Raw genomic sequence first — 18799 nt, 5'->3', positions numbered from 1 at the left:
TGCCAGCACCCAGCCAGCCAGGGAGGAGATGGAGTGGGTGCATGAGGTCTGGGAGGGATGCTGAGGCCTGCACTGTAGCTCGTGCTCCCTGACCGGCTCCAGGAGAGCTTCCTGCTGCAGGGCACGGGTCAGGCCCTCCGCGCAGGCTGCTCTCTGCAGCGTCTGCACCGCACAGAAAAGGGCTCTTACTGCACGGCTCTGCTTACTTGTTGTTTCTCTTTCTGTGAACCTTGATCTTGCTCTGACCAGAGGTACTTCCGGGCCCTGCTAGGGCAGGTGGGCTGGAGATGTTCCTGGGCGTAGAGCTCTGCCTCACTTCTCCTGGCTCCTTCATGCCACCTACTGTTCTTCCCAGAAAGCCTCTCACAATTTGCAAACTGCATTACGCGGGGCTTGCTCTACATTACGGAGCTTTGCGCCCTGGCTCATGTACCGCTCCATCATCTGTGCCCTGGGCATTCCCGCCACCATTGCGGCACAGTGGGTCCCCCCTAAACACCCGCGGACAAGGCCTGGGATGTCCCTGGGCCCTGGCTAGAGCAGTGCTGTGCCCACCAAGCCCTTGACTCTCACCAGGGGCTGTGGCAAGGCCACACGTGGGCCAGCTGGGCCGGCTCTTCCTATGGCTAGGCTGGCCTCCAGGCGGCTCGAGTTACAGAGCGCTCGGTTAAGTATGACACATGAAACCAGACACGTCGGGTTTTTAGTGTCATGGTGGCGGCAGCAGCCTTCCTCTACTTCTACGGGGTCCCCCACCTTCAGGAATCCCGCTAACGCCTGGAGGGTGGCTGCAGTGATGACTCCCGAATCTGCACCTCCTTTCTGAAGCTGAAAGGGGAACTCCCCAAGTGCCTTAACAATAACTCCTTACCTAAAGTGAGAAGAAGCATCTGAGGGATCTATTTCTAGAAGAACCTCTTAGAGAACCCAGGGCCCGCTTGGCTCCAGCCCAGCGTCCTGGCTGCGGCCTGTGGGTAAACTGCCCGTGTCCCCTGCTGCTCCTCCTCAGCAGGCAACGCCATGCCCTGGGCACAGAGGCCTTCAAAGCTCATGTTGGGATTTTACTCTCCTCCAACCATTTTGTGGGGAAATAATGAATTGTGCCTTTTTGGGAATTCTGTTTCTGGAGCAAAACGCCCCTCTATTACCTCGTCCTTACTTGGTAACCCAGCTTAGAACAGGCCATCCATTTCTGGCAGTTTTCAGAAGTGATTGTAAACTGGTCTCTTTCTGGGGCTGGATCTGCTGATGTTAAAAAGCACAGAGTCCCCAGCCTCGAGGCAGCCCCACTGGTCATGGAGGTGTGTCCAGGCCTCCGATACCTTTAGTTTTCATATTTGCCCTTGGGAGAGTAATGTAAGGTAAAATGGGGAAAGATATTCAATATTCAATACCAGGTTTTAAAAAGAAATATGCTGCATTGATATGTATCTGGAGGCAAAGATTATGGTGAAACTGAAAGAAAACACAGAGACAATTAGCATTCAAAGAAGAAAAAGAACAATGCCTGTGACTTGTCAATGTCAGCATGACATCATTAATGACTATGCTAGCCTCAGAGTCCAGCCCAGTGTCAGCACCTCTGAGCCGAAACTCCCGCACAGAGAGCCCATCACCAAAGGGCTGCGCCTCGCTCAGGGAGAGGATGGGCAAAGCCTGAAGCAATGGCCCTGGGCCCTGGGCATCTCTCTCAGAGTCTTAGGAGGCTCAGTCCTGACATATCACTCCCTGGCCTTTCTCTCAGAAAGTCCTAGCCCTTGGCCCTGGGCCTCTCTCAGAGCATTCGAGAGCATGAAGAAGCTACCACAGAGGACAAGCCCCATAGAGATCCAGGCTCCCTAGCAGACTGGAGGGGCAAGATTTCCAATCTCTGGCTGAGGTCTACATGGCATCACTGGTGACTTCCATCCCTTCCTTCTAAGGTGACCAGATTGTCCCGCTTTTGGCAGGACAGTCCCGATATTCAACAATTTTTCCAGCATCCCACGGTGTTTTAAAAATGTCCCGATTTTTGGAAAGAATCTTTCCAAAAGCGGGACGATCTCGTCACCTTACCTTAGGTCTAAGCAGTCCTAGCTTGAGGGGCAGATAGTGAGGGTAAGGAGCAGTCCTCACGCTGAGGATGGCCTGTGACTTATCCAAACAGGGCTATCTGGGTTTCAGAAAAGTAGTGCTTAACCATGGGCCACTATTACCAGACAACCTGGCTTTCCATTGTGACCTGGGGGATATGTTACACAGGGAGCCTAAAGAGGCCACACACAGGAAGACCATGAAGTTAAAATGGTTCATACATGACGGGACCTCAGAGGACCAGAGCTGTGAGATAAGAGGTGACCCACTTGCCCTCGGGTCCTCCCACTAAACAACGATGTCCTCTTTCAGCCTAGACGTGTGGGCGCATAGAAGGTTCCCTATGACCTGGTGACAGAGGAAGCAAAGTTGTGGCCTGGCTTACCGATGACTTTGCATGATGTCAATGACCACCCAGAAACTGGACTGCTGCACTACAACGGGCCATTCTGGATGTTTGTGAAGGACAGTGGGCGATGAATCTATCACGATGGGCAGAGATTGGGTCATTCACCTTGAAGATCTCCTACCTGCAGACAAATCCATGGTGGTCACCAGAGGGGAAAAAGCATGAGTGAGGGCACAATGGCAAAGGAGTTCAAATACCAAGAGACTATCATATGGGTGTTGAGCACATACTGGTGTACGCTATGTTGTATTGTAAAGTTGTACAGTAAAAGTTAATATGTCATTAACTACATTATCCCCCAATATTTAATAATGGAATAATTGTAAAAGAATTTTTGTCAGTCTTCTTCCTTTTTTTGAAAATAAGAGATACTTCTTTGTTTTCAAATAATGCCAACATAGTTTTGTTTACTTGCCTCTGTTCATTAGGATCATGGAAAGCCTCTGTTAAGACTGAGCAGTAGAAGGTGTGCTTAGGGTGTCAGCCATCAGACAGTTACTGAGGAAGATGTCTATGAAAATAAAAGATAATCATTAAGAAAAAACAAACATCAAGTACTAATTCCAGAATCCATTCAAGACAATACTATTTAATAAAAGAGTAATGTGCAAATTGACCATACCTCTACTATACCCACAAACCACACCTACCTCCAATCAGAGTGAGTATGCAAATAAACCAAACCAAGATGGCTAAGCCACAGAGAGCAGGAGTGAGATTTGTGTTTCCCTGGCAATGGAGGAAGCCAAGCTTTCTGCCTGCCCTTGCAGGCCTAGGCCTCCACTCAATGCTACAAAGTTTTAATTATAGAAAGTAAACAAATTCCAACAGAAATGGCTGCAGCCACAGAGCCAGCAGGAGGCCTGGCTCCACTCCAGGTTACAAAGTTTCATTTGTAGAAGATACATAAATCCCAGATACCAGGGCCTCCTCTTGGATCGCCAGGGGGCATGACTGGCCTGCAAACCACCACAGGCCCCTCACTCAGGCCACCTCACACCCCAAGGGAACCCTCATCCTGATCCGGGACACCCTTCAGGGCAAACCAGCTGGCCCCCACCCATGCATTAGGCCTCTAGCCTATCTAATAAAAGAGTAATATGCAGATTAACCATTACTCCAACACACAAGATAGCTGCTCCCATGTGGTCAAAGATCCTGCCCCCATGTAGACACAAGATGGCCACCACAAGATGGCCAGCAGGGGAGGGCAGTTGAGAGGGACCAGGTTTGCAAGGGAGGGCAGTTATGGGTGATCAGGCAAGCAGGCTGGAGCAGTTGGGAGGAACCAGGCCTGCAAGGGAGGGCAGTTGGGGGCAATCAAGTCTGCAGGGGAGAGCAGTCGGGGGTGACCAAGCCTGCAAGGGAGGGTTGTTAGGGGTCACCAGGCCTACAGGGTCAGGCAGTTATTGGTGACCATGCCTGAAGGGGAGTGCAGTTGGGGCAAACAGGCCGGCAGGGGAGCAGTTAGGCATTAATCAGGCTGGCAGTGGAGTGGTTAGGGGGTGATCAGGCTGACAGGCAGAAGTGGTTAGGGGAAATCAGGAAGGCAGGCAGGCGAGCAGTTGGGAGCCAGCAGTCCTGGATTGTGAGAGGGATGTCTTGGGCCTAAATGGGCAGTCGGATATCCCTCGAGGGGTTCCAGATTGGAGAGGGTGCAGGCTGGGCTGAAGGACACCCCCCTCCATGCACGAATTTCATGCACTGGGCCTCTAGTTTCTAAATATTGGGCTACAGCATCACTAAATGGAGGACTGAGATTGCTGTGGGAATCCAATGTGTTTTTAGTTTGTAGTTTCCATGTCTCTGGTGATGACATAGGCTCTTGAAAACTTTCCGAGTGGTCTGCAACAGCAAACATGGATGTTTTCCTTGATTTATATCCAAGAACCAGATTCAGCTTGAAAATATTCAAGACATGAGTAGATTTATCTTCTCAACAGTTCCAAGACAAAGATGTGAGAAAATTGGAAAGGTTCATGGTACAGTTATAACCTACATGGCTATAACCTATAGGAAATTGGAATAATTCAGAATTGTTCATGGACTGGGAAAATGTGCAAGAGGAAACACACAGGGGTGATAATGGCAGTGAGCTCTCCTGCAGCAGGAGACAAATCCCAGCAGGACACTAAAGGTGAGGGACAGAGTGTGACCCTGGGGGAAGTGTGCGACCCTTTATAAGAGCCACGTGAATTCTGTAATTTACACAAGCAGGGAAACATGGATTATGTTTGGAAATAATTAATGGTGAGGGACAATGCTCAAAGAAACATGCATTGTGATGAAAGAGAATTTAATAATTTGGGGTCACAAGCAGAGATCATGCATTTATATCTGCAGGTTGGGTCATTATCAAAGTCATATAAAGTTTCTTGAAATGGTGGGTTGAAAAAGGCATCCAAAGATGGACCAAAAATTGTGACATGGAAATGCCCACTGTTTCCTGCTCTAATGTAGGAGAAGGAATGTTTTGGTTGGCCAATTGACTCAGAGCCCTTTTTAAAAAGTTTTATCCAGGTAACTATCTCTGTGTGGAAAACAATGAACTAGATATTTCATTGACCAAAGGAAAATGGTTATGGACAGAAATTGGTCTCAGAAACCAAAATAATACCATAACTCCCCAGTAAGACTTGAAGCTTTTGAGGGTCAGGTGACCAGTGAATTTTAGCTGAAGTCCATTTTGAAATAGGTCCAAATTCTGTCTCACTCATTCTGTGGTTGCTCCTGGTTGTGAAATACATAACTGAAATAGCTATACTAGCAGAATTATCCCACACAGTCATCACCAATGAGTCAAGGCAACTGTGGAGAGAAAGTCTAAACAAATACATTAGAACTGCCTATGACTGTGCAAGTATTAAGTTAGAAGCTGTACCACCTGCCTGATATATATGAGAGATTTGTGCCAAATTTGAAGAATTTGAAAGATCCAGGAGTATGGATTTGGGCACGTCCTCATTACTCTTTCAGCTTGTTTTGAGAAAAAGAGGGAGGAAGAGAAGGAGGAGGAGGAGGAAAAGATGGAGAGAGTAGAGGAGGAGGAAAGAAGGTTTAGAAGAAATAGGAGTAGGAAAAGGATGAGAAGCAAGAGGAGGAGGAGATGGAGAAGAGAGAAGAAACAACTTGGAAAGTGGTAGTGTACTCAACCTTTTCTTAACTACAAGAGACCCTAGATGCTGCTGTTGTCTATGTGGTTACTTTGCTTGAGTGACTTCAAAGTCCACATCACCTTGTACCATATGCACCTACAGTGCAGGCAAATGCCTCTGCCTGTGTTTCCATAGTTTAATCAAATTTGCCTTCTCTCAGGTGGCAAGGCTCCCTTATACCTTCATTATCTTTCCCCCGGGATGAATCATCTCTACAGGTCCTCACTGCCTTTTCTTCCACAGGATATACTTCTTGCTGGTCAATTACAATGATGATATTATGCAGAATGGACCAAGTGAGGGGAAAATACTACTCTAGAGTTGATACACTTTTAGAGTCAGTAGCTGAGAAAGAAATCTGACTGAAATTCAGAATTCTTACTCAGTGAAGTATTGTTGTGTCCAATGCTATTCTGCGGGGTAGAGAACTGTTTGATGTAAACAATGATTGCTGGCATCTGGCCCCACCTGCTACAAGATGGAGAAACAGCACCCAGGAGGCCTCTGAATTTTAGAGGCAGATTATTCCTCAATTTGATATATAATTCCACGGAGTGACCTGAAAGTTCGCTTCTTTTGGGTTCAACCTGGAAAAAGACAGGCACTGTCACAGGTCCAAGCTGCTGTGTGTCCTCCTCCACGTACTGCAGCAGATGTGATGGTCCTACCAGTGTCCCTGGCAGATGGGCATTCTGTTTGGGACCTCAGGAAGGGCGGTGTGAGTCACAGTGTAGGTGCTCAGGATTCCCCACCGATTCCCGATACCATCCACAAGTAAGTAGCGTTCTTCTGGGTAGCAACTCTTGGCCTTCTTTTGAGTCAAATTTTGGGGGAAAGTTCCTACTTAATAAAAAAGCCACGTGCTGGGACAACTTCTCAACACGTAGCATCATCTCCACCCAGTACACAGCATTTGAGGGTTCCCTTCTGTCATTTTAGTGTTCAGACTCAGAAGAAACATGGAGAGCAGGACAAAGGCAGCAAAGCCCCTCCACGAAGTTACTCCCTCCTGAGTCGCAGAGAAAAAACAGATATCGAACTCAGAGGCTGGGCAACATGAGCATAAAGTCCATTAGGGTGTAGAGAGCTGGGATAGTGGTCACATTAGAAGGCAAGCTCCAGCGGGGTCTTGGCTCTCAAGGGACCTGTGATCCAGACTCGGTCAGGTCCATCTGCACAACACAGGTGGCTTCCATCCACAGTCAAGTCCACAGCAGTACGTGCTGGAAGGGGCAAACATTGAGAAGCATCTGTCATCCCCCCTGAAGGTAAACTGAGATTTGTCAGAAAGGGCTTCCTTGGTCTCAGAAAGGAAGGCTTATCCATGGGCCACCAAGTTACTGTGCAATCTGAGCTGTCCATTAAGTCCTGGGTGTGATGTTTACCATGGGATATAAAGGTGGCTACACCTAAGAAGACTATGACATCACTTTTAATTGGCTCCTACATGATCAAATCTGGGATGATCCTAGAGGCACAGAAACATTCTGTAAGTAGTGGCCCATTTACCCATGATCACTCTTCCATTTCAGCTCTTGGACTGATGAGAATCTATAATGTGCTATTGACAGAGGATGGAAAGGTGTGGCTGGACTTACAGGTAATTTAGCATGACATTGATCAGCATCCACCAAGTGGGCAGCTGAAGCAGGACACACATCTGTTAATATTCCCAAAGTGCAGAGGGAAGGAAACTGACACGACGGGCAGAGTTCCCAGCAGCTCACCTCCTGCACAGTAACTTTGCTTGACTGTCAAATGATCTGATATGAAAGGATATGCTGGCTCATGGCTCTGCCCAATTTTTCCCATCAATAGTGAGGGATTGCCAGGGTTCTTGTTCCAGCATTTGTCCTAAGGCAAGGTGGAGATAATACCTCAAAGGATAGGGTACAGAAGCAATGTCAGATTGGGGAATAGCTTTCAGCCGTTCAGGTGTTTGGGCAACAGGAGGCAATCACATGCAGACTGAGATGCCTTGAGCTGTCTGGCAGTAAACAATCATCCTATTCAGGTTTGGGGGACTTGCCTTTTAGCCATCCCAACAGGTGATTACTTATGTGACTCAGCCCTTGTTGAGCCCCAAGTTTCATCAACCTTTTAATGAAACTCTTGTAATTGTGACATGCTGGAATTGGCTTCCAGCAAGGGACATAAAAGAAACATGATTGGAAAATTCCTCACCCTGGGATTTGGGCAGATGTGTGAGAACAGTTTTTACTTAATGGGCAAAAAGATATTTGTGCCTCTAATGATGCTTATCACAGTGGAGCCACCACAGGTAGGATTTAATTAATCAAGAGTATATGTTGGCACAATCTGTATTTTTTTGCATCTGTGGAATGAAATAGGCACAAACAGAACAAAGGAACCAACAAAATCTCAGGTCTCTATATGAAATCATGGTTGGTACCAAAGCGGAAAAGCATGAGTGAGGATTAGGAGGGTCAAGGGGGTCAAATACAAGGAAAGTAGACTTTGGATTGTGAGCACATATGGAGTATGCTCTGTTGTGCTATGAAGATGTACAGGTGACACTGATGTAATATTAACAAGGCTATATCCCAAGAATATATAACTGATTTTGAAGCATCCATCTTGTATGAAAACTGCTGTTTGAAATTTTAACCCTGCTATTTGGCTCCTGTAAATTAAACCTTCCCCAGACAAGGTTAACAGTGCTGGCGCCAGGCCAGGCCTCTGGTTGTGGTCTCAAGGCCCCAGTACACACTGGCTCTTTAAGAACTTGCAAAAGGGGGCCTGAAACACTCCATATTTGGGAGACAAAGAATGTAAAATCATATAAATAGGGAAAATTCTTGCATGTTGGGACCCAGAATTTGAGATACATTTTCCTCTGGACCCATGCGTAATAAATGTAACTCCATTTCTCTGATATTGCTTTGTTCTTCTTCGGTTTTCTGTAACAATTTTACAAAGACACTTTTGTTTAATAAAGAAGATACCTTTTCCCTGTCTAACATGAGGATATCCTTATTTACTTACTTTTGGTTCTGTAAGGATAACATGAAGCCTGTGTTCAGACTTGTAGCAGCAAGTACTGCAGGGTGTTAGCCATTGGACAGTTAATGAGGAACAGTGTCTATGAAAAGAAGAAAAGTAAATCACTAAGAGTTACAGAACTACTTTCTAACTCCAGAGTCCACCCAACAATTCAGTTTCTAAATACAGGGCGACATCACCACTAGGTGCAGTGAAAATCGCTGTGCCAATCCAATGGCTCTCTCACTTCCGGTGTGAATGTCTGTGGTGATGACATAGACCATCTGACCAATTTCTGAGTTGTCCAAAACAGCACACATGGATTGTCTACATGACTTATAGCCAAGACTCAGATTCAGCACAAATAGCTTCAGGGTATGAGTATATGTTTGTGTCAATAATCTCAAGCCAGAGTGAAAAAAATTGAAAAAGTTTATTGTAGAAAGCTGGCAAATCTGATCATCAAGGTTCCCTGGGTTGGTCAGAGCAGGGAAAGAGGTAACGAGGGGCCAAGCTGCATGGGTTTCCTGGCTCCCATGGACCTGTGGGCGGCAATGGCACCAGCCTCTGGCTGTCCATCAGGGCATCAGAGGGACAAACATTCAGGGTGAGGGGCTGTCATCACCCTGGGGATGGAAGAAGATTTGTCCCACAGGATTTCCTGGGTAACAAAGAACAAATCTTAAACACGGTCCACCAGGTTACCATGCAACCTGAGCTGTCCATTATGAGCTGGGTGTGATGTCACTCACAGAGGCATTAAGGGACCTGCATGGGAAGACTACATCTATTAGTGTGGGCCATACCTGATCAAACCTGGGCTGATCAAAGCAGTTATATGAGGTGATGCCTTGTGCCCTCCTGTCAAACAAGGAATCCCTCTGTCTACCTAGAACTGCTATTCATAGAAAGCTCCCTGTAGCCTGTGACATTGAATAAGTCACTGCCTGACCTACTGATAGATTTGTATGATATTGGTGAGCAATGTTATTTTCTTTTGGAATAATATGAGTAAGTTTCTCTGCACTTTCCTTTTCCTCACTAATATCAGGGTGAGCTTCTGTTCAGACTGCATTTTAGTAGGTGCACTGTAGGGCCTTAATCATCAGAAAGTTAGTCAGAAATTGTGCCTATAAAAAGATAAATCATTTATTTAGTGTTAAAAAAACAAGTTCTGCCGAGACCGGTTTAGCTCAATGGATAGAGCATCGGCTTGGAGACTGAAGGGTCCCAGGTTCGATTCCGGTCAAGGGCATGTACCTTGGTTGCGGGCATATCCCCAATAGGGGGTGTGCAAGAGGCAGCTGATCGATGACTCTCATCGATGTTTCTAACTCTCTATCTCTCTCCCTTCCTCTCTGTACAAAATCAATAAAATATATTAAAAACAAGCAAACAAACAAAAAAACAAAACAAAAAAACAAGTTCTAATCCAGATTTTGCTCAAGACACTTAGTAAATATTGGGCTATAGCATCACTAAATGGAGGAGTGGGGGCTGTTATTTTCCATGTCTGTGGTGATAACATAGACATTCTGAAATATTTGAGTGCTCTAGAACAGTGGACATAGCAACCAATTGTTTGCTTGTTCTGCCATTCTGTCTATTTACATATTAGCCTTTTATTATATAGGATACTAGAGGCCCAGTGCACAATGGGGATTTTGAGTTCTCTTTCCAAGTCTGTGGTGTTAACACAGACATTCTGAAATATTTCTGAGTGCTCCAGAACAGTGTACATGATTTGTATCCAAGACACCTGATTCAGCATGAAGAGATCAATTTTTTCATAGGTTTTAAACCAAATGTAAGAAAAATTGTAATGGATCATGGTTGTGTTATAACCCACATAGGAGGAAAGTAGAATAACTCAGGATTTATCAGGGAACAGTAAAATGTGCAAGAGGAAACAAACAAGGTTAGCAAAGACAGTGAGCTCTTCTGTGACAATTACTACCTTGACTAAACTCAAATCCCAGTAGGACACTAAAGGTGAGGGGAGAGTTTAACCTCTGAGGTGGTGTGCTACTCTCTGTGACATGTAAGTGCCCATTCTCCCTCATTTTAAATTATGAAGAAGCAGTTCAAAAGTTTAGGGAGGTGTTAATGTTGGAGTCGATTGGTGATGTGAGCCCTATTGCACTCTGGGAGTGCCCACATGGCATACCTTTCACCAATGCATGGGGAATTGTAGTGATGACTGAAAATAGCACATATGAAGAGCTGCATGAAGACTCTTCAATGAAAACCAGACCTTGGGAACTGCACCCTCTCAATGTGACAGGAGACATTGGATCCCCTAGTGGCAGGGGCACTGGGCCTTGTCTAATCGGTCATTGAACTCCGGGTGGATCTGATGAGCCTAAAATACAGCAAATCCAAGCAGAATCTAGTGAGTCTGACTGGCCCTGATGTACAGTGTTGGCTGAAGAGTCATGTGTTCCTAGATGTGGGTATAGGAAGCCCACTGCATTGTTGCTCCATCTAGTGAAACAGAAATGTCCCCATGAGTCCAAGGTCCCAGCAGGCTGGGTCCTACCTATGACTAATTCTCTGAGATTCAAGAGAAGCCTTATTGACTAATATAGGTCTATTACATGAAAATCAAACTTTATTGTTCACAAGAAAAGATCTATTCTAATAGAGCCACAGGTACTTATTTACATAGAATCAATGACTGATCTCCAATAATGAGAAGCTTGGAGTTTCTGCAGAAACCATAAGCCATTGAGTCTTTGGTTGTTACAGAAATAGCTTGCCAACCTCTGACCTAGAATTCCCTTTATAATCATTGAATAGTTGGTTAAGAATTTTAGAGAAGTCTTTTCCCCTTAGGACAAAAATTTCCATGCTTATTAGTCACTAATGGCCTGGTGCACAAATTCATGCACATTGAAAGTAAATTAAGTAGAAAAAATATTTTAATATTGCTATTAGCTCTCTATAATAGACATATGAACCAAATTCATGATTGACAATGACAGATGGAAACACGTGTGCGATTGGTGCCAGTGAGAGCTGTATACATATCACACATGCATGAGGCCACTTAGCCTTTTATATATATATACTAGGGGCCCAGTGCATGAATTTGTGCACCTTGAAAGGAACTGTGGATCATGAGGCTGTGGTAGGCACAGGGAGGGGTCTTGGCCCATCCTCCAAACCCCCACCCAGCCCCTCCACCATGGCCCCTGTCTTCTGTCTGCCAGCAGCCCTGCTCCCACGCGCTGATGGCGCTGGCCCTGCTTGTACCACCTCAAGGCACCTTCTATAAAAGATGTGTTCAGCCCTCGGCAATTTGTTTCATTGGATAGAGGTTCAGCTTGCAGACCTAAGAGTACCAGGTTTGATTCCAGTCAAGGACACAGGCTGGATTTGCAGACTCGAGCCCCAGTAGGGGGCGTGCGTGAGGCAGCCGATCCATGCTTTTCTTTCATCATGGATGTTTCTACCTTTCTCTCACTCCCACTTCCTATCTGAAATCAAATATATGTCACAGACCTTCAGTTTACTCAGAAAGTCACTGGAAGGAATTTTGTGTATATATACACAGACACAGAGAGAGATGTTCAAAGCATATTTCCAGCTCTCTCTGGAACAGTGACTGTTATCCCTGCAACGTTCTGTTGAGGGAGAGTAAGTGACTCCGGCAGGAAGTGCCGAGTATTGGCAGCTGCTTTACTCTGTGGCTCCACCAGAGAAATGACTGAAGTCCTTTGCACTTGGAGTGAATTGAGAACTTTCTACCTCTAGCAGAAGTCACTCGAAGAGAATCTTGATGTCTACTTGCTGAAACCCACAACCTACGGAGACACCACACAGAGTTTCCCGCCCCCACATGCTTGTCTTCGGGCAGTCACAGAAAGGCTGCGGCTTTCTCAGGACACCGACTCCTATTAAAAATCAATACAGCCGAAACCGGTTTGGCTCAGTGGTAGAGTGTCCGTCTGCGGACTGAAAGGTCCCGAGTTCGATTCCGGTCAAGGGCATGTACGTTGGTTGCCGGCACATCCCCGGTAGGGGGTGTGCAGGAGGCAGCTGGTTGATGTTTCTCTCTCATCTACGTTTCTAGCTCTCTATCCCTCTCTCCTCCTCTCTGAAAAAATCAGTAAAAAATATTTTTTTAAAAATCAATACATTTACCAGGTTTCTACGCCCAGCACTGCGAGTCCCGCAGAAGGAGGAGGGCGGCCAGCTGGACAGGGCACCGGTGCACCAGAAGGGAAACTGCACACGGCTTTCTATGAAGTAACTTCCTCGTCCTCAAGCGGCCCAGGACTTCCGCCTTCAAGGGAAAATACAGTGACTGCTCCCCCCAAAACACCTCAAGTCCTCCTCTCGCCACTCCACTGCAGTCAGGTTTCTCCAGCCCGCGCCCCGCCCAGGGGTCCCTCCTGCCAGTTCCGGAAGGTCCCTGAGTCTCGGCCCCTTCGGCGTGTCTCCAGGGGGGGAGGACAACCTGCTGAAAATGGGGGTCCGCTCCCAGGGCCTGACCCACTCCCTGCACTGTGCCCAGATTCAGGGGCCGGCGGCCGAAGTTTGGGGTGGACTACCGGTCCCATTAACTGCGCTGTGTGGAAACGGGGGCACCACGATAAAGTTCGGAGGACCAGGCAGACTCCACCGCCCCGCCTCCCCCTCCACCCGGGGCCGCAACTCACCCAGCAGCGACCCCCGCCGCCACCTCTCAGCACCTTTCTCTCTCCCACGTGCACCGCCTCGGGGCGCCCCGCCCGCCCGGGAGGCAGGGCCACACCCACGCCCTGATTGGCCAGTGGAGGGCGAGCCGGGCTCCGCTGGCGGAAGCGTCTGCCTTCGGCCGCTCCCAGTGCGAACTCTGCTGGAGGTGCGGATGGGCGCCGGCTACCGCCCCTCCCTGTCCCGGGCAGGATCCGGAACAAAAGCTGCATGTGGTATGTACTTGCATGTATTCACGTGGTATTCTCTTGGCGTCTACTTGCTGAAATCCACAACCTACGGAGGCACCACCAAAGTTTCCCGCCCCCACATGCTTGTCTTTGGGCAGAGACAGATTTTTCCTCAAGTTTTCAGGGGTCGAGTTTACCGTTCATTGCCCGAATGGCTGGCTTCTGGGCTTAGTCCCTAGTACTTGGAAATACTTCCTCCCTGAGCTGAAAATCATAGATATTGGGTGAGGTGTGGAGGTTGGGGGCCACAAAAGAGAATTTTAAAAAGAGGAGGGTGGGCCCTAACGGTCTTGGCTCCGTGTTTAGAGGGTCGGCCTGCGGACAGAAGTGTTCCAGGTTGGATTCCAGTACTTTGGTTGTGAGCACATCTCCGGCTACAAAAATGGTTTTGTTCGGTTCTGCTCAAGGGCAAGTGCTTTGGTTGTGGGCGTATCTCACTCTATCCCTCTCCCTTTCTCTCTGTAAAAAAAAAAAAATCAATAAGATATATTTTTTTAAAACGAGGAGGGTCGGCGGGAGGCCAGAGAAGAAATCCATGAGGAAGGAAAGACTTGATACATTAAGTTGTCTACTTGAAAAAATTTTATGCGTTTTTGTTTTGTTTAGTTTCATACGAAGATTCCTATTTACTTATATCGGATGTATTAATTTCTTATTTTGATTTAAAACTCCTATTGCCCCCTGACCGGTTTGGCTCAGTGGATTGAGCTTTGGTCTGCAGATAGAAGGTTCCATTCCATGTATCTTGGTTGCCGGCACAGGGTCTCATTGATGTTTCTGATTATCTAACCCTCTCTTCTTCTCTCTGTAAAAAAAAGAAAATAGAGAGAACAACACCACAAAAACAATTAAATATATTAAAAAAAATTAAAACCGTGTTGTTTATGAACCTGTGTTTCTGCCTCCTTTAGGATTTAGAACCCGGGCTTCCTTCAAAAATGCTTTTGTTATGTACTCCCTTTTTTTCCAGGAGTGGAAGGGGGGGGGGGAGTTTTATCCCAAGTGTTGTCAAACACTGTTCTACACTGTTTCCTGATCTAGATCAGTGATTTTGAAGTGCTCGCAGCAAACAATTTCACATAGTTTCCAGCCACTTAGACGTGAATTCCAAGTGGTGTGAAACACTATCAGTCTGTTTTGTGCCATTTAGGAGTGAATTCTGAGTGTTTTCCAACACTGTTCTACAGTGTACTGCTCTTTAGGCATGACTCCCAAGTGTTGTCAAACATTGTTCTACACTGATTCCTGATGGTTTTCTCTTTATTTTTTTTTATTTTTATTTTTTATATTTTCATTGATTTCAGAGAGGAAAGGGGGAGAGAGAGGAGAGAGAGAGAGAGAGAGAGAGAGAGAGAGAGAGAGAGAGAGAGAGTGTTGTTGTTGTTCTAGTTGTTTATCATTATTCGGTAGCCTTTAAAAAAATAAATATGTTGCCCTAACGGGCTTGGCTCAGTGGATAGAGCGTTGGGCTGCAGACTGAAGGGTCCCAGGTGCTATTCCAGTACTTTTGTTATGGGCACATCCTGGGCTGACTGCAAAAATGTTTTTGTTATGTCCTTCCTGGAGTGAGGGAGGGAAGGGAAGGGAAGGGAAGGGAAGGGAAGGGAAGGGGAGGGAGGGAGGGAGGGAGGGAGGGAGGGAGGGAGGAGAGAGAGAGAGAGAGAGAGAGAGAGAGAGAGAGAGAGAGAAAGTCCGGAGAAGTATTTCACTTGCGAGTGGCCCGGCCCACCCCTGTGTTCCGTCCATCTCCCGAAAAAGATTTTCCTTATATGTATACATGTATATGTACATATTTATCTTAAAACCTTTGTATAATATATATCAAAATATGTGTCCTTGCTTTATATTTATGTATATGTGAATATATATAAAAATAAAAGCATAATATGTTAATTAGACCAGATGTCCTTCTAGACAACCTTCTGGATGAAACTGGGGTTGCAAGGGAAGCCCAGATCCCAGATGCTAGAGGGAAGCAAGCTCATGCCAGCAGCTGGGAGAAGGAAGGCCTATTCTTGCACAAATTTCGTGCATCAGGCCTTAAAAAAAAAAAAAAAAAAAAAAAAAAAAAATATATATATATATATATATATATATATATATATATATCAGCAGAGTTTTATGTAGAAGGATTTCTTTAAGTTGATTAATATTATGAGTATAATATTTAATTTTATATAACTTGTGTTTTTCTCTCAGAAACGTGACTCTGAGATCTTTTAATGGGCTTACATGTGCGTGTACGTCATCCTTTTATAGATTGCATGGCATTTTATATTTGGATATGCCATAATTTGTTTCATAATTCTCACAATAATAGACATTGTGGCTGATAGTTAATCATTAAAATGATTATGAAATAAATAAAAAAAAAGATTTTCCTAAGCCCCCCTCGACCCCCCCTTCCCCACCCCCTTTCCGCTGCCGCCGTGCCGTCCCGGAGTTTGTGTTTGGGGGTGGGGGTGGGGGCCCGGGACGCGATCGGCCCCTCTGGCGGGGCGGTGGGGCGCCCTTGCCGGCCAGGGATCTGGATCCGTCCCGCTGACGTTCGCGCCGGTTGTCGGGAGCCACCTGGCGGCCGCTTTTATATCGTTTCTTCCTTACGGAGAATCTAGGGCGTGGAAGCGGCCTCGGTGCCCGGGGCCAAGTTCCAGGATGCCGGCGGCGCTGTCAGGATTGTGCCGGCTGCGCCGGTCCGTCAGCGGTTGGCCAGTTCTCCGGAGATTGAACCTGGAGAACTAGTGAGGGGAGTTGAGTGGCTGCTGCCGCCGCCGCCGGGGTGGTGGGCCGCTAGGACGGGTCGACCAGCACTCTGTTACCTCTCCGCGGGGACCGACCGGGGCCGCCGCCGCCGCCGCCGCCGCCGCCACAGGCGAAGCCATGGAGGGTGGCTCGCGCGCCGCTCCTTCGGTGCCTGTCGGGTTCTCCGGAGATCGGACCTCCGGGGCTATTGAAGGTGTGAGTGGCCGCCGCCGCCGGGGACGTGTCGACCAGCACTCGCTGTCGCCCCTCCGCGCGGAACGTCAGGGCCGGGGCCGGGGCCGGGACCGGGGCCGGGGCCGGGGCCGCCGCCGCCGCCGGCCGAGGCCAAGGCCGGGGCCGCCGCCGCCGCCGCCGCCGCCGCCCCCGGCCGAGGCCAAGGCCGGGGCCGGGGCCGGGGCCCGGGACGCCGCCGCCGCCGCCGCCGCGGCGGGCGTAGCCGGAGAGGCTGGGTTGCGCCGGGACGCCGTCCTGTCCCGACCCGTGCCTTGTGTGGGCGTTTGCTCCCGCGGGGTCCGTTCATCAGAGGAGCTTTCCGTGAAGTTTTTCAAAGTCCGATGCGCATTCTGGGGGGCAAGTGAGTTCTGCCGGCCGACGCCGTGGACGGGCCCTTGCGTAGACACGGTGGTCGTAGGCGCCTCGCGGAATTTTTTCAAAGTCCCGATTCGGAAGCACGTTTGACCGGGCCGTGCCCGCGCGGGCGAGATGGTGAGAGAGGCCGTGGACGGCCCGGCCCGCTCCCTCTTGCTGCCGCCTGATCCGAAGCACGCTCTTGACTACGGGGGTCGACCAGATAGCCCCGTTTCTTTCTCTTACACCCCCCCCCCCCCGGCCCTTCTTTGGTGGCGATGGGGTCCCGTGGGGTCTCCGGTGGCCGTGATTCCCTTCCGTGAGGCCGGCGTGATATGTAGACAGACTCCCCTGCCTCCGGGCGCATCCATGCTCTGCCTGAAGTTGGCATTTTGTACCACGAGATTAGTGTGGACACCATGTCCCTGGGTGCCTGAGAAAGAGAAAAGAGGAAAAGAAGGGCTTGGGTGGCGAGGCTAAAAGCGGCCAGGCCCGTTCCGAGCGGCTGTCTGCGCCTCATTTTCCCTTCTCCTCCTCGGTGCTTGTTGGCCCCGCGCTTGATCGATGTGGTGACGTCGCGCTCTCCCGGGCCGGGCCTAAGCCGCGCCAGACGAGGGACGGACATTCCTTGGCGAATGGGACCGCTCTTCTCGCTCTGCCCGCGGGCCCCTCGCCTCTTACCCTCCTGCCCGATGGCTGTGTGTGGAAGGGGAAGGGGTGCGGAACCCGGCCCGACCTCGGTGGTGTTCGCGCCCCCGTTGGTCTTTGTGACGCAGCGGACACTCTCCGCGCTGGCTTTCCCGGCTTGCGTCTCGCGGGCCGCCCCTCCTCGCGGCGGGGAGGGGGCCGGCCCGCCGTCGCGCCGCACGCGCCTCTGCCGTCGGGCGTGCGTGCGCTCCTTCGCCTTGGCCCTCGGTTGGTGCTCCTGGAGCGTTCCAGGATGTCCTTCAGGTGCCCGAGGCCGAGCAGGTGGTGTCGTTTCCCGTTCCCCGCGGGTCCCCCAACGGGCCGCCGCTGTCGGTGGTGCCGCGGAAGAGGGGCTCCGGAGCGGGGGTAGTCTTGACCCGGACAAGGTGAGGCACGCCCGTCCCCCTCGCGTGAGGGGGCCCGGGTTTCTCGAAACGCTGTGCCGCGCGGACAATCGCGACGGGGCCGAGCCAGCGATGGCCGGCCGCTGGCTGACCCGTGAGAGGTATTTTTTCGCTGCCGCCTGTTATTTCCTACGTCGCTAGTTTTTTTTCCTGTCGCGTCGTTGCCGGTCTTTCCGACGCAGCATCGCGGGGCTCTCTTTTAGCTTATAACTGAATGTGAGGCCCCCGGTGATTCAAGAGGGCGAGCGCCGAGGCAGCGCGGGCTCGCTCCCTTCTCTCCCCTCTCTCTCGGCGGCCCCTATCGCGAGCGCTCGTTGCGTGTACAGCCCCGCTCTGTGCCGAGTCGGTCCGGGTCGTAGCTTCCCCTGTGGCCCCTCTCCCCTCCGGCCCCCGGTGTCGCACGCAAGTGTGGCTTTGCGGGCTCGATGGGGGTTTGCTTGCGTTGGGGTGGGGACGACGCGCCCTCGGTGAGGAAGCCCTTCTCTAGCGTTCCGAGAGGGTGCCTTGGGGTACCGGATCCCCCAGCCGCCGCCCCTCCTCTGGAAGCGCGTTCGGTAGCCGCCCCCCCCCGTGCTTGGGCACTCGGGCCCCTCTGCTCCGGCTTTTGAGGGGCCGAGCGACGACGGCGACACGCAGCTGTTGCCTATGCCTTTTGCCTACCGTGGCCCGCGCCTCCCCCCTCCGAGTCGGGGGAGGGTCCCGCCGGGCCGGGGGCCGGCGGCGTCCGTCGCGGTGAAGCGCTGCGCTGCGCTGCTCTTGCGCTTACGTGCGGGCGTGTGTTGCCGCGTTTGCCCGTTCGGGCGCGTG

General features: G+C 49.6%; 3 long non-coding RNA genes across 3 annotated transcripts in view; 1 reads left to right on the top strand and 2 right to left on the bottom strand.

Moving 5' to 3' along the window:
• Positions 1 to 206: 206 nt before the first annotated feature.
• The window catches only part of LOC311615886, an 865760-nt gene continuing 847167 nt past the window's right edge, over positions 207 to 18799 (bottom strand). Inside the window, exons 2-4 of the long non-coding RNA XR_014793811.1 lie at positions 2894 to 2993; positions 2459 to 2599; positions 207 to 1455 (exon numbers count right to left, since the gene is read on the bottom strand). This is a non-coding gene — a long non-coding RNA (uncharacterized lncRNA). The remainder of the gene's footprint in view (positions 1456 to 2458; positions 2600 to 2893; positions 2994 to 18799) is intronic.
• On the bottom strand, positions 10956 to 13348 carry LOC311615892. Its single transcript, XR_014793821.1, has 3 exons — positions 13305 to 13348; positions 12787 to 12928; positions 10956 to 11124 (listed from the first exon to the last, which is right to left on the bottom strand). It is a non-coding gene; the product is annotated as an uncharacterized lncRNA (long non-coding RNA).
• LOC311615887 overlaps positions 13354 to 18799 on the top strand; it is a 57216-nt gene continuing 51770 nt past the window's right edge. The window contains exon 1 of the long non-coding RNA XR_014793812.1: positions 13354 to 13556. This is a non-coding gene — a long non-coding RNA (uncharacterized lncRNA). The remainder of the gene's footprint in view (positions 13557 to 18799) is intronic.

Source organism: Pipistrellus hanaki (genome assembly GCF_964339955.1).
Source record: "Pipistrellus hanaki genome assembly, contig: scaffold_23, whole genome shotgun sequence".
NCBI lineage: Eukaryota > Metazoa > Chordata > Mammalia > Chiroptera > Vespertilionidae > Pipistrellus > Pipistrellus hanaki.
This window is presented reverse-complemented; position numbering and strand designations above follow the sequence as displayed.